The following is a 16037-nucleotide window of genomic DNA, read 5'->3' on the forward strand; positions in this document are numbered from 1 at the left end:
TAATAAAATCTCAATAAACCCCCCCCAAAAAAATGAGGAAAAAGGACCATTGAAAGTGGAAGTAAATGAAAATACAACAGAAATGATGAAGAAAGGATTATTTTTAGTAATTAAACATTCCAGTTAGGTACAATAAATAACAAAATTTGTGTTATTAAAAATTCTTCTCTGGGCACGTTTTTGCATTATGACTAAAAACTAGACTATTTTTGGTCATCCTTAATGGATGCTGCTGACTGCCTGCCCAGAAGCTGTTCCTCTTTCTTCCAAATGGGATTTTCTGTTCGGGCCCTAACTTCTATCTCACCCTATAAGGAGGAGATTATCATTGGAGGCAATTATGTACTAAATTTTATATAGCATTTTTATTTGCTGCATGTATGATTCTTATATCACGTGACCTCTCTGATAGCTGTCTGGTTTACCAAGTTCACTGTCCACTGAATAAAGTTCAGTATCTATACTTTGTAGTATTTGAGTTTACTCCACCGCCCAGATTAGTTGTAATTTATTTTAATTACCTTACATTTTCATTTTTCTTAGCCACAAAATGGGCTTAATTCTACTTCTTTCACAAAGATGCACAGTTAAATAATAGGCAATCTCTATAAACTCTTTGGTGCTTTTTTTCCATTTGATTTTATTTGCTTATTTACTTTTGGCCATACCACGCAGGCTTGAGGGATCTTAGTTCCTGACCAGGGATCAAACCCATGGCCCCTGCAGTGGAAGCACAGAATCCTAACCACTGGACCACCAGGGAAGCTCCTTGTTTTTTGATGGATTTTTTTGTTTTGTTTTTTTAAATCAAAGTTACAGTACAATATGATGTTGTGTAATTATATATTGTTTTTAATCTAATGGGAAGCCACATTCTTTCAATTCTAACACACAAAAAGAATTTTTTTATATATCATGTACTTGATTTAAATAGAAAATCTGGACTTCAGCTTACGGCTGATAAGGTCCCAAAAATCTAAAAAACAATCCTTCAACCATTCTACTTAGCTTTTGCTTTTTAAGCAAAGTCTAGCATAGATCATGTTGATTCAGGGGGGAAAAAGTGAGACCTGTAGCTATGCACCAGGCTGGACAAACTGCTTTAGCCCAGAGATGAGAAGGCACCACCTGGCTCATAGGCATACAGAACAGAGCACACGCTCATGAGTGCCCATGTGCATGAAGCTTGCCCCTCCGGCAGTGATTCCAGCTACCAGCAGCATACCAGCATGCTCAGTTGTTCAACCATGTCTAACTCTTTGTGACCCCATGGACTGCAGCCCCTCAGGCTTCTCGGTCCACAGGATTATCCAGACAAGAATATTGGATTATCCAGACCATTTCCTCCTCCAGGGGATCTTCTTGACCCAGGGATGGAACCTGCATCTCCTGCATTGACAGGTGGATTCTTTACCATTTGAGCCACCAGGGAAGCCCAGCCACCAGCAGAGTGGGCTCCTTTCCTCTGCTGGTTCTGTGACTTTCTCCCAGGCTGACCTTTTCTAACTGCAAATTCAGTATCCATATTCCATATTTGTGCAGTATTGTAACCTGGAGGTCATTCATTTGTGCAAGATCATGGCATAAACTAGCCCCTTCCAGCACTTTCTAGCACTCTGTCCTCACTGTGAGAATTCCCATACAGTGGTATTTACTATTGTACCACTCATTTGTTATCAAAGGTCCTCACACAATGTGGGTCAGAACCCATGTCCACCCTGGAATTCTGGCTTGTTGACCCCTAACCCTCTTAATTGACACAGTGAATACATGAATGAGTGAATGAGTACACAAAGAAATGCAAAGAAAGTGAGGAGGCTGTGCTGACTTGGTTTCACCTAGATTTCCTCAGTTTATCCATGGAAGCCTTCTTGTCTATACTTTATGAATTCAGATTGATTCCTGCTTCTGGTCAGTCTAGACAAAAAGGATAATGGGCAGAGAGGGGAAACTCTTTCTCAAGTGTAATTTCCGCTGGATGTGCTTTAGAATCATCAGAAGGGGACTGGATGCTATTGAGAATGGCTTGGTAAAACACAGATTTCTGGGTTATGGCTCAGATCTCCTATTTCAGAATTTGAGGGATGGGGGATGCTATGGTGAAGTGAATCTGAACTCTTAATGAGCTTCCCTAGTGATTCTCACACTAAAATCTGAAGCCAGTATGTTCTCTGACAAAAATGTGAGATTTGACCTTCCCTTTAATGAGTCCAGCAAATCTAGGGCACTGTCCATGGTGCCAGAGATGGTTTGATAGCTCATGTGCAGAAAAATCCAGAAATTACCAAAAGGTATCCCTTTTCATTGGGAGTTATCTGCTTCTGAACTAAATTGTAAACATTCTAATTCTTAACATCTAGGAAATTAGAAGCAAGATTTCGGGGTGAAACAAGTTTGAAGGGATAGAGACACTACTGCTCTGAGTCTAGAGTGGTTTATGACTGGTAAGGATTTTTAAGACTAGAAAATAGGGCTGTGAGGTTAATAGAACTTGAATATTTGGGGGAGTGTTGGTAATTTTTTTAAATGGCTTGTTTTATATTGGAATATAGCCAATTTACAGTATTGTGATAGTTTCAGGTGGACAACAAAGGGACTCAGCTATACATGTATCCATTCTTCCCCAAATTCCCCTCTCATTCAGGCTGTCACATAACACTGAACAGAGCTCCCTGTGCTGTACATACACACACACACACACACATGCATATGTATACATTGTGTGTGTGTGTATATATATACATATATATATATATACACACACACACACATATATATATAGGCTTCCCTGGTGGCTCAGTCAGCAAAAAATCTGCCTCCGATGCAGGAGGCCTGAGTTTGACCCCTGGGTCAGGAAGATCCCCTGGAGAAGGAAATGGTAACCCACTCCAGTATTCTTGCCTGGAGAATCCCATGGACAGAGGAGCCTGGTGGGTGATGGCCCATAGGGTCGCAAGGAGTCAAACACAACTTAGTAACTAAACCACCACCACCACCATGCACATACACATATATTTGTTATTTGTTATTCAGTCGCTCAGTCATGCCTGATTCCTTGCAACCTCATGGACTGCAGCACACCAGGCTTCCTTGTCCTTCATTATCTCCCAAAGTTTGCTCAAACTCAGGTCCATTGGGATAATGATGCCATCCAACCGTCTCATCCTCTGTCACCCCCTTCTCCTCCTGCCCTCAATCTTTCCCAGCATCAGAGTCTTTTCCAATGAGTCAACTCTTCACACGAGGTGGCCAAAGTATTGGAGCTTCAGCTTCAGCATCAGTCCTTCCAATGAATATTCAGGGTTGATTTCCTTTAGGATTGACTGGTTGGATCTCCTTGCTGTCCAAAGGACTCTTTGTTTTACATATATATATAAAGAGAGAGAGAGGTGGTGCTAGTGGTAAAGAACTCACCTGCCAAACAGGAGACCTAAGAGATATGGGTTTCATCCCTAGGTGAGGAAGATCCCCTGGAGGAGGAAATGGCAGCCCACTCCAATATTCTTGCCTGAAAAGTCCCATGGAAAGAGGAGCCTGGTGGGCTACAATCCATGGGGTTGCAAAGATTTGGACACAACTGAAGTGACTTAGCACATATATATCCCTGTTGATTATCCATTTGAAATATAGTAGTGTTACATGTCAATCCCAAACTGCCTCTTCCTCCCATCCTTTCCCCACTGGCAGCCATAAGGGAACTAGACCATTTGTGATGGGAAAGAAAAGAGGGGCCTGGCCACAGCCTGATAGTAGGTTTGATGTACATAGGAATGTGACGGTAGCTCCCATGCTGTTTTTGGGAAAGGCAGACAGAGGAAACGGATTGAAAAGTACAGCAACAGGTATTGAATTCAATGAAATGTGTATTTTCCACATCAAGAAACTGTTTAATGCTGAATTGAGTTTCATATAGAGGGAAGTTTAGAATCTCCTTCAGTGAACATCTTTAAAATGGGATAAATACAAACTTGCCTAGGGTGTTTGAGGAGCCATTGCTGCAGGTAGAAACTCAGGCTTGAGAATATTTCAGGTCCTCCTTGGTCCCTCACATTTTAATCCAAAATAGTTCCAAAGTAATATTGTACAGGTGACTATGACAAACAAGGGCTTCCCTGGTGGCTCAGTTGGTAAAGAATCTGCCTGCAATGTAGGAGACCTGAGTTCGATCCCTGGGTTGGGAAGATCCCCTGGAGAAGGGCATGGCAACCCACTTCAGTATTTTTGCCTAGAGAATCCCCATGGAGAGAGGAGTCTGGTGGGCTTCAGACTGGGGTCACAAAGAGTCAGACATGACTGAGCAACTAAGCACAGCACACGGCAGACAAGGTGTATTAAGACAATGAGTGTAAGTTCAGTGAATAAAATAAGATTTCAGTGGGAGCCATTTGAGTGTTTGCATTCCCTAAATTGTAGGGAAACAAAATGAATTTTAGGTTTTGTATGATTCTGCTTCATTAACTCAATTATGGGCAAAATGAGATTCCCGATTTCCACCTACAAAGTGGCATTGAGGTAGCAGTTAATTATTTATACCTCCTATTATTATCAGATTGTCACAGCAGGTATATACAATAAGCAAGTGGATTTGGCTTTTTTCCCCTAAGTTTACTTCTGACTGTCTGGGAAACAGCCTCATTTTATGGATTTCTTTCTGTTTTCTAAGACTTTTATATAAGACAATAGTGAGAAAAAGGATGTGAGCAGATAAATTGATAGGCAAAAAAAAAAAGCAATTTTTTTAATCTTCTCAGAAAAATGTTTATTAATTTTTCACTTCAATAATAAGTTCCTCCAAGTCTATAAAATTTGAAGTTGCACTCTAAGACTTATGATTTAATGTGTTCACTTCTAAATTTGTGGAGCCATTTGAACATCTGTGTGCTACTTAACTGTCAACACCATCTATTGGCAGTAATTTGATAGTGGTGTATAGGTATGCATGTGTGTGTGTGGCGGGAGACACCCTTAGTCACTCAGTCGTGTCCGACTCTCTGCAACCCCATGGACTGTACCCCACCAGTTTCTTCTGTCCATGGAATTCTCCAGGCAAGAATACTGGAGTTGGTTGCCATGTCCTCCTCCAGGGGATCTTCCCAACCCAGGGATCAAACCCAGGTCTCTTGCATTGCAGGTGGATTCTTTACCATCTGAGCCACCAGAGAAGCCCAAGAATACCGGATTGGGTAGCCTAACTCTTCTCCAGGGGATCTTCCTGACCCAGGGATTGAATACGGATATCCTGCCCTGCAGGCAGATTCTTTAGTGTCTGATTCACCGGGGAAGCGCAGTGTATTAGCTTCAATCAAATGTTATCTTTTCTGGGAAACACTCATATGCCTTGTTTGGAAACCCTTCAGATACACGTCCAGGTAGGAAGAGTAGTCACTGGGCTTTGTAAAATCACATTTCTAATTCCAAGTAGTAGCAGAGGCACAGTCTTGGCTTCAAAGACCGAGGCTGGTTCTTGTGGAGGAGAGACTGTGAATGATGTGTTTGTACCTGCCCTTGTAAGGGGAGAATGCCTGGACTCCCACCTGAACTCCGAAGGCATGTGGTTTTAATGCCGCCACCAGCATCTTTAGAACTTGGCTTCCAGCTGGGCTCCTGTGTAGGATGAAAATCCTGATGCAGCCTCCCTCCTCTCAAGTTTCTGGCAGGTGTGTGCTAGATCCTGCCTACTAAATACTTTGTAATTAGAATGCCTTAGGCCATCGCTGTCACCCTCCATCTGTAAGGGAGGGAGGGCAGTGTTAGCATGACTGCGCTCCTCTCTCTAACATCCCATGCCTACAGACCCAAGCGCAGCTGCCTGAAGGGCCTGCGTTTGATGCATGAACTATAGGAAGACCTCAGAAATGAGTCTAATTATGTCAGTATCTGAATGCTTTGTGGAAACATGATGTATTATTCATGACCTCAACTGAACCATTATATAAGGGAAAAGAGACCAACATACGTACTGCCACTTTCTGAATAGCACTTGTCATTTGTGTGTGTTTATTATGTTTAGTATCTGCCTTCTCAACACCAGAATGTAAGTTGCCAGAAGGCAAGACATTTTTGTTTTGTTTTGTTTTGATTTGGTTCGGGATATAGCCATGGTTCCCCAAACAATGCCTGGCACAAAGTTAGGGATTGAGTGAACAATTCAATGAATATTAGCTTTTAATTTAGCCATGGAATTAAGATGGTATAGGTAAACAAAATGTGTTTACTTTATCTCGTGTAATGAAGTGAGAGGAGTATGTTATTCCCAAACTGAGCGCTGCGTATATTACCAGATAATCAAATGTGATCAAAAGAAGTGGAATGAAAAAGGCAATATGCTCTGTCTCAAAATTGTTGATCTAAATAACTACAGATTTCTCAAAGAGAATTGAATTTTAAGACGCCCAGCCTGGAGTATGTGTGGATTTTAGTGATGATTGCTTTGGAGGAATAATTAATGAAGAAATAAAATTATAACAACATGATATACTTCATTATGATTTCATTGCTAACCTCGGCCTGTGATTATTTTCACAGTTAACACTGCCATCTATAACATTTAATGATTTTGAGCAATAGTTGGAAGCTAGCGTGCTCAGAGTAACTCCAGTTAAAATTCTTTGGGAATTGTTCAAATGGTCTATCATCCTTTACAGATGCACTTCACATAGAATTTTGGTTTATGACTTTGTTTTATCCCCAATTAAGGAGAAAAAAATTTCTTACTGCAAGTAAGAATAAATACCTAAAATGTCCCAATTTTTAAAAAATGGCCCTTGCATTATCAATATTTTAACATAATTTTGGATTTAATCTGTTGTCATTAGAATTTTAGACTACTTATTCAAATAGTTTCTTGGATAAAATAGATCTAAAAGCAAATAACCCCACTTTCTTACAAGTATTATAGTCCCATAAACATAAACAATGTCCTTTGTTTGACCTCAGATTTCTTTTGTTCTCAAACAACAGACATATACAATTTTAATCCCTCAGCTTTAGCCTTCATTTTTTCAGTCCCTGCCTCATACACCACCTTACACACTTAGAGCATATAAAAAACACAGACTCAAAGGCTCAGAAAGGCACAGGGATTATTTGAAATACTGGAGAGAACTTACAGTTCATCAAGGCTAGTCATTTTAATTTTAAAAACAGAGGGAAGAGATGATGGGTCAAAGACTATGCAGTGACTTTGTGTTAGAGATCAGACTGAGGTTCCCTATTCCTTGGCAAAGGCTAATTTCATTTCACTTTTCCTTTTGTGACTTGACTAGGCATTTAGCTGAGAGTATGAGGGGAGCTCAATTAATACTGCCTAATTTGCACTGAATATAGTCAAAATGAATTTCTTGACATTTTATATGGAATTTAAAATAGTCAACTTACTTTTTATGAGCAGTTGTAGAAATATCCTTAGAGAACATGCATGATTGGTGTATTAAGTATAGATAGAGCATGCTCAAGTGGCACAAATATTTCTTGCTAGATAATAGCTGAAGGATAGATATCAAGGCATTTTCCCAGTTAATTAGTGATGGTCCGGAGCAGTTACGGGAGATAGAAGATGGGGTCAGAGGGGGCCATGAGAGAAACGGATTATCAGAATCACAAACGGTCACCCTAGAATTCCTAAGAAAGCCATCGCAGCTTTATAACAAAAAGATGAGTAATTTGAATAAAGTTGTTGAGAACAGTTTTAGCATGTACTCCTTTAATATCAGTGAGTTGACATATTTTCTTGCTAAAAATCTGTTTTCTTAGATTCTCTTCTGGACTGTTCCAGCAATGCTATAGTTTTGCAATTTTATTTCTTTGGGCTTTTAGCCTACTAGTCTGTATTTAAGCTCTTTTGAAATTGAGCCATTACTTGCATTATATATTGATGTATATTATATCAAGTTTTATAAAGCAATGAGGGATCTGAAAATTTGTCCAGCGATACTTATTACTACTTCTTTTTAAGATAAGTGACAAAACCTTTATTTCTTTTAGCTTTGCACATGGAAATTGCAAATCGGGAAGGCTTTGTATAAAGAGATTTGTCCTAACTTTGGTTGCATCTGTCTGATTGACTGAGGGAAAGAGAATATCTCCCCCAGCTTCTCTGAATCCCAGGGGTCTTCTCAGCTTGCATCTAGGAGGTCAGAGTCTGAACTTGATGGTCCTATTATTACTTGGCTCAGGAGGCTGATAAAGAAAGAGCAAGGTGATCTGCTGTGGGTCTGGAATACAACTCAGGACATTTCCCTTCGAAAATTAAACAAAATGTCACCCTATTTGCTTTAAATCAGACTGTCTTCAACATCATGCCAAAAAAAAGAACGTGAAATTTGACAGACTTTTATTTTTTAACATTTCTTCTCTTGTTTATTTTTTATTAAACGTGTTAATTTATATTGGAGTCTAGCTGATTAACAATGTTAACTTGACAGTTTCAGGTGGACAGCAAAGAGACTCTGTTATCCACACACATGTATTGCTTCTAACCCCCAAACTCCCCTCCCATCCAGGCTGCCACAGAGCATTGAGCAGTGTTCCCTCTGCTATGCAGTAGGTCCTTGTTGGCTATTCATTTAAAATATAGTAGTGTGTACGTGACAGACTTTTCAATGTGCTCATAACTGCTCAGAATTATTTTTGAATAGTTTTATTTTCTATTAATAATTTGAATTGACGTTCTAACGGTATTTGAAATAGAAGTTCACTTTTCAGGAAATAGAAGATTTGGTAGAATTTCTTCATTGAACAAATACTGTTTTCATTTCTTTACTGTGAAGAGTAAAGAGATTGAAAAGAAGGAGATAAAGTCCTTACAGAGATTTCACTCTAGTGCTGTTGGTAGCGTTTGCACAGTCGTGCTTATAAAGGAATGGACCTGATAACGTTGATATTAACATGCCTTCGCTGACGAGATCAATTTTCATGTAACATTTGAAACTCACCCATGAGAGAGAACACAGTTCTTGGAATATGGGTTTCATTCATTTCTCCCTTTTATTTCTTCTTTCCTTTGCCTTTCTTCCCCACTCGCTTGTAGCTTTAGCTCTTAAACCATCTTTAATTCTTTCTACTTTGTGCTCTTGGGAGGCCCTGCACTTTGAAAATACTTGACATTCAGGAAAATACACTTTATATGTTAAAAATCAATGGTGACACAATATTTACAGCCCAAAGGCCAAACATTTGGAGTTTCTTTATAGAGAGTAAGTGCTCAGAGACCAGCTTTGTGCTACTAAGCTGTAGACATCAAAGAATAATAATACAGCAGTTTTCAACTCGATGGCCCAGATGGGCTTTAGCCTAGTGAAGTATCGAGCTATTGTACAGATCTGTTTCAGCACACCAATGTGGGAATCCTTATTTTATCTTAATTACTAAGGAGCCCTTCATGTCTCAGAAGTCCCCATGTTTTGTTTCAAAACTTCTATCCGGAGAATGAATTTATAGACTTGTGTCTACAAAAAAAGGACAATACTTTGAATTAGGTTTTAAGAAGATTCAAAGTGCAGCCAGAAGGGGAATTCTTTAACTCTTTTCTGCTGTCTCGCAAGGTTTCAAAGAAAGCTTATGGTAGGGCTGTGATTTAGTAGAAAGGAAAGAAACTCTGGTGATTGGAGATGCCCCTGCCACCTAGAAAGGTTAATTTTCTTGGATTAAGCACACATCTGCAACCACACACACACACACACACAGAGCATTTATTAGCTCATTAGAAACTGCTTTATGTATCTGGGAAAAGAGTGCCATTGGGTTTGTAAATTTGACCTCTCATCGTTATTAGTTGTCCTTTACTAAATCAGCAGAAAGAGAGAGGGTGCTGATAGCTGTTACTCACCTAATAATAATTATCGGGCTCAGACATGGTTATTGATGGCTCTTGTGTCCTTTCCTATGTGTGTGCTTTTGCTAGAACTGACGTGCAACTTCTGTTCTTGGCAGTGAACTTGCTGTGACCTGTCATTTATCATCAGATGAAGTTCTGCCTGGCCTAATAGTTACATTATGTAACAGAGCTTTCTGGTGGTGAAAGGAATCTGCTCAAACCACTGATGTACTAGGGTTTCAGACGGGGTATAGAGTGTTCATTCTCTTTTGCTTGTAAAAGAGACTCAGAGGGGGCTCTTTAAGCACTTACTCTTAAGGCTTCACCTTGGAGAAAACTGTGGAAGAAGCCAGGCAGGACAAGTCAAGTCTTACTTGGGGATGGTTCCAAGCCAATGCGGAGAAGGCACTGACTCAATGGACATGAGTTTGAGCAAATTCCGGGAGAGAGTGAAGGACAGGGAAGCCTGGCATGCTGCAGTCCATGGGGTTACAAAGAGCTGGACACAACTGAGCCACTGAACAACAAGCCAGTGAAACATGGAGGAAGGAACTGGGGGGAGAGGAACCCCTCAGAGTACCAGTGATAGAATTATCAGAGAAGGGATCTAGAGATTTTCTAGAACACCCTCCCCTCAAGTTGCTGGATGATGAGGTTAATAGTCTCAAGGTCACACATCTTATTTATGCCTTTTCGCACTTTTGTCTTAGGAACAAAGGATGGGAAGGACATGTTTTATGATCATCATCTTTGGGACCTCTAGGGTACAGTCTTCTTGTTGACAACTGCCCTAAGATCACTGTCAAGCAAAGAAGCATGTCTTTTAGGTCTGTCTCTGAAATTATAGTGGAAAAATACTAGCAAGGAAGCAGCTGGTGCTTGGGTGGGGTAGGGGAGAATGCTTCCCAGAGATTCAGAGCCTATAGCAATAGCATACGAGGAAGCTAGATTGGCCCCATCAAGAATACACCAGCTAGTGTGTCCTGCTTCATGTCAGGCAACATCGCAGATGGTTCACCTAGTGTGCTGGTGTGTTTTGGAAAGAATACAATGTCACTAGAAGACTTACTGAAATGATGGGGAAAAAATTGCATAAAGATAGTGTTTTGGTTGGTGGCTGCTTGAGGGCAAGATCTTAAAATGTGTCCCTGGATGATGGTGTTAGGTTGTACTTCTGAACCTCTAGGAAGTTTTCCTATCCCAGTAGACTTTACATTATAGATCCCAAAGACGGCGAGCTTTCACCAATGGGAATTATGCCTGCTTGATATACACAAGCACAGAAGGAGCAGAGAATTCACAGGCTGCTATGCAAAGAAAAAGGCTTCTAGAACAGCCCTGAAGGTCATCCTAAGGCATCTCTTGAAGGCACAGCTGAGGAATTTGGAAGGTTGGGAGAGGGATGCTGAAGTATCTATCAATTTAGGTGCAGTGCGTGGGCTTGGTCGCTCCACGGCATGTGGGATCTTAGTACTCTGATCAGGGATCGAACCCACGTCCCCTTGCATTGCAAGGCAGATTCTTAACCACTGGACCACCAGGGGAGTCCCTCTTACTTTTTAATGGACCTAAATTGTGGTTTTTTTTTACTTACCAATTCTCCTGCTGTCACTGACATTCCTTTTCCATTCATAATCATAATTTATTTTTTGCTGTTTTGCTTCTTCATTTTCTAACATTACAACTTTCTGGTTTACATAATTTCCTCCTCCTATTGGCCTCCTTTAAATATATTTTTTTTTCTTCCCTCCATGGGTCATAGAAAGGCTGAAGCAAAGACTTGAGAAGTATTTATTCACTGACAGCATCAGAAATGTTTATTATTCTTTTTACTAGAGTGTTGTGTAGCCCAGCTTTGAACTATACAGACAGCAACCTTGCCCCAGGTTTCAACTATCCAGACAGCAAACTTGCTCCATGTGCAAGTGTGAAAGTGAAGGTGAAAGTTACTCAGTCATGTCCAACTCTTTGAAACACCATGGACTATACAGTCCATGATATTCTCCACGCCAGAATACTGGAGCGGGTAGCCTTTCCCTTCTCCGGAGATCTTCCCAACCCAGAAATCCAACCCAGGTCTCCCGCATTGTGGGTGGATTCTTTCCCAGCTGAGCCACAAGGAAAGCCCAGTAGGTAGCCTATCTCTTCTCCAGCGGATCTTCCCAACCAAGGAATTGAACCAGGGTCTCTTGCATTACAGGCAGATTCTTTACCAACTGAGCTATCAGGGAAGCCTTGTGTGTATACTATCCTTTAATAAATATATTTTGCTGTCAGTGGTTTGAAGACTTCTTTGGTGATTTTTAAAAGAAGCTCAGGAATTTATGAAGAAGGTATTTTCTCCTGAGACCTCACTCGAGATCACCCATACCTAGAGGTGAAAACACAGGGACAATAGGCCTTCTTGGCTTCTTAGTCACCATCATCTCATGATATTATTAGAAGACAGCAGAACTAATTGTTGGACTTTTCATCCATTCCTCTCCTGTCTCCCCTTTTTAGCTCCTGAAGCCGCTGTTCCATGATACATTGCTGGTGAATATTTAATTGCTGTTCTCAGAAAAGTGTTTTGCATTTTCACATTACCCTCCTCCACCTCCTCATGGTGATGAAAGACAAGATGGAAAATGCATATGTGCATGGGTCTGTGAGTCTAGACTCTGGATATTTTCTTTATAATAAAAGAAAATATATAGGTTAGATTTCCTGTAATGGAGAACTTCATTGCCTGCTTCTTAATGAGAGGTGCTGATGTGAAATGACCCCTGCTTTCGTAAACACACAGCAATCTAATTTGAACCTGTACGCCAATTATAAGCCTCTGTGGAGCAGTTTATGGGGAAACAATCATGTCACAATAGGATTAGAACACTAGGCCCCAGGACCACAGGGGAAGCCAGCCTGGGCATAACTGCAGGTTTATTCCTCTAAATTGTCTGTAAACAGCATTGATAGCCACCTTGGTGCTACCTTGGTATTGTTTCTATAAATCCTCCATAGAAACAATCTGAAATGAATAGACAATGAGTCAGTAATGGCCCGTTAGTTCCCAACACAGTCGTGCCACTGATCTGCCGTATGAGTACCCCTCCCAGAGACGGATCCTAGATAAACACTCACAAATGGCAGAGCAGACAGGCTTTATGGTGCCAATCAGGTTGGGTATTCTGAGGAGTCAAGGTAAACTGCTTTCTCCCTCATCTTTCCTTGCAAAAATTAGCTTCAAAATTTGAGCCGTTTTAGTCTTAGTACATTTCAGTTGTCATGCACTTTTACACACTGTCTTACATTTTAAGATTATTTTGGAAGTTTCCTGACCGTGCTAATTGCCTGTGAACGATGTGAAGAAAGCTGAAATCGCCTTGTTTTGTTCATCAGGGCAGGTCTGAAGAGAAAGGAGAAATGAGCAGAAGTCAAGCCAATAAGATGGAGATTAACCACCGGGTTGCAACAGTGAGGCTGAAGTAATTAGGTGACATACAATGGATAATGATTGTAACATGCCAGTATTGTAGGGTCAGTCATGAGTGAGGGAGTGTTCAGTCACTCAGTTGTGTCTAACTCTTTGAGACCCCGAGGACTATACCCCATGAGGCTCCTCTGTACATGGGGTTTCCTGGCAAGAATATTGAAGTGGGTTGCAATTTCCTCCTCTAGAGGATCTTTCTAACACAGGTATCGAACCCACATCTTCTGCATAGCAGACAGATTCTTTACTGCTGAGCCACCAGAGAAGCCCAGGCTCAACCATATCCTCTTATAAATTAAAACCAAATAGAGTAAAACTGTGCTGTTAAACTCTAAAGAAGTGTTACTTTTGTGTTCTGCTGCTGCTAAGTCACTTCAGTCATGTCCAACTCTGTTCTAGTATCATATAAAATCATTTACAGCTTATCTTACTTCTCCTTTGATACATAGAAATAAAAGTTAAATATTTTCATTTGCTCTGCTAAATACCTTAATACTTTTCTCCATATGGGAAATTTACATGTTCTCAATTTTTTTTCCCTCTGAATGGAACAAAAGGATTCTATAAAATGAAGCTACTATTCCATATTTGTTAGTGGTATAAAACCATTCCTGTACTGCTTATTTAGTGTTGTTTGTTGAATGTACAAAGTAAGGATGGATATAATATGTTTGGGGAAAAAAAACACACACATTATATATCCCTAGGTTGTTGTCATTTGGATTTCTGAGGAAGGCAAACCTCTGCTCAGGTTAAGATTTAGTGGTGTTCTACCACTCAGGCAGGGAAAAGAATAATACTTATTCACTCAGAAAGAAATAGTTGAGTGCCTTCCCTATGCCAGTCACCATGGTGGACAAAATGCAGGCTCTTCCCAAAGGATCATACAGGCTATTGACTAGGGAAGAGTGGAGAGCATTCAGTTTATTCAGATTAAAAACACAAACTCACATGAAAAATAAACTTTCTATTTAAAAGAAAAAGTAGAGTTTGTGTTGGAGTGATCATTCATCTCAAAGATTGTTGAACTTTTTATTGCCTGATTTATAAACATGTCCATCTTAGTCATTTAAGGGTGCTATAATAAAATACCATGGACTGGGTGGCTTACATACCAGAAATTTACTTTCTCAGAATTCTGGATGGTGTAGATTGAGGTCAGGGTGCCAGCATAGTCAGTTTCTGGTGAGGGCTCTCTTCCTCATTTGCAGATGGCAGCCTTCTCACTGTGTCTTCACATGGCCTTTCCCCAGTGCCTGTATGTGGAATAAAAATGAGAGATTCTCTTTCTCTTCTTGTAAGACCACCAGTTCTATTGCATTACGATTCCATTCTTAAAACCTCATTCAATCTTGCATGTGTGTGTGTTAAGTTGCTTGAGTCATGTCCGACACTTTGTGACCCTGTGGGCCATAGCCTGCCAGGCTCCTCTGTCCATGGGATTCTCCCAGCAAGAATACTGGAGTGGGTTGCTGTACCCTCCTCCAGGGGATCTTCCCAACCCAGGCACTGTACCCGTATCTCTTATGTCTGGATTGGTAGGCGGGTTCTTCACCACAGGCACCCCCTGGGAAGCCCCATTGAACTTTATCACCCCCTAAAAGCCCTTTCTAAAGGAGATCAGTCCTGGGTGTTCATTGGAAGGACTGATGCTAAAGCTTAAACTCCAGTACTTTGGCCACTTCATGTGAAGAGTTGACTCATTGGAAAAGACTCTGATGCTGGGAGGGATTGGGGGCAAGAGGAGAAGGGGACGACAGAGGATGAGATGGCTGGATGGCATCACGAACTCGATGGACGTGAGTTTGAGTGAACTCTGGGAGCTGATGGACAGGGAGGCCTGGTGTGCTGCGATTCATGGGGTCGCAAAGAGTCGGACATGACTGAGCAACTGAACTGAACTGAACTGAAAAGCCCTTTCTCTAAATACAGTCACATTGGGGAAAGGGGCTTCAGCAAATGAGTTTTAGGGAGATAGAATTCAGTCCATATAAATGAATTACTTATTTCAAAAAGTGTAGGTGTAATTTATTTCAATTGCAGAGTCTCAAGCTGAAGCCAATCATTCATGGATTTTAGAATAAGGAGGCCATTATGTCCTGGAGTAGCACTCAGTTGGAGGTAGAAGATCTGAATATGAGCTCATGTTGAACTATTTGCTGGCTTTGTGAAGCAGGGCATCAGTTGAAATAGAGTTAAAACACAACACAGTTAAAATAGAGACCTCAGTCCTCTCATACATGTCTGTTTCTTCTTCTTAAAAGTGGGGACATTTTCTCAGCTGCTATGGTAGAAAACCTCAGTTACATTCACTCCACTTCCTTTGTGAACCCTACACTCACTCAGTTGCTATGTCCTATTGGTTCTATACATGAGATCTCTTCCGTACCCACCCTTGCTTTCCCTTTCTGTAATACTGCCTCTACTTTATCATGGATCAGTATTATCTCTGGTCAGGTATTATGTTCTGAACGTTTGTGTCCCTGAACAATTCTCAGATTGAAATCCTAACCACCAAGGTGATGATATTTGGAGGTGGGGGCTTCCCAGGTGGCTCAGTGGTAAAGAATCCAGCCAATGCAGGAGATGCAGGTTCAGTCCCTGAGTCAGGAAGATCCCCTGGAGGAGGAACTGGCAACCCACTGCAATATTCTTGCCAGGATAATCCCATGGACAGAGGAGGCTGGCAGGCTATGCAGTCCGTGGGCTCACAAAGAGTCAGATGCAATTGAAGCTGCTGACCACACATCACAC

Source organism: Bos javanicus, chromosome 12 (assembly GCF_032452875.1).
Source record: "Bos javanicus breed banteng chromosome 12, ARS-OSU_banteng_1.0, whole genome shotgun sequence".
In the NCBI taxonomy this organism is placed as follows: domain Eukaryota; kingdom Metazoa; phylum Chordata; class Mammalia; order Artiodactyla; family Bovidae; genus Bos; species Bos javanicus.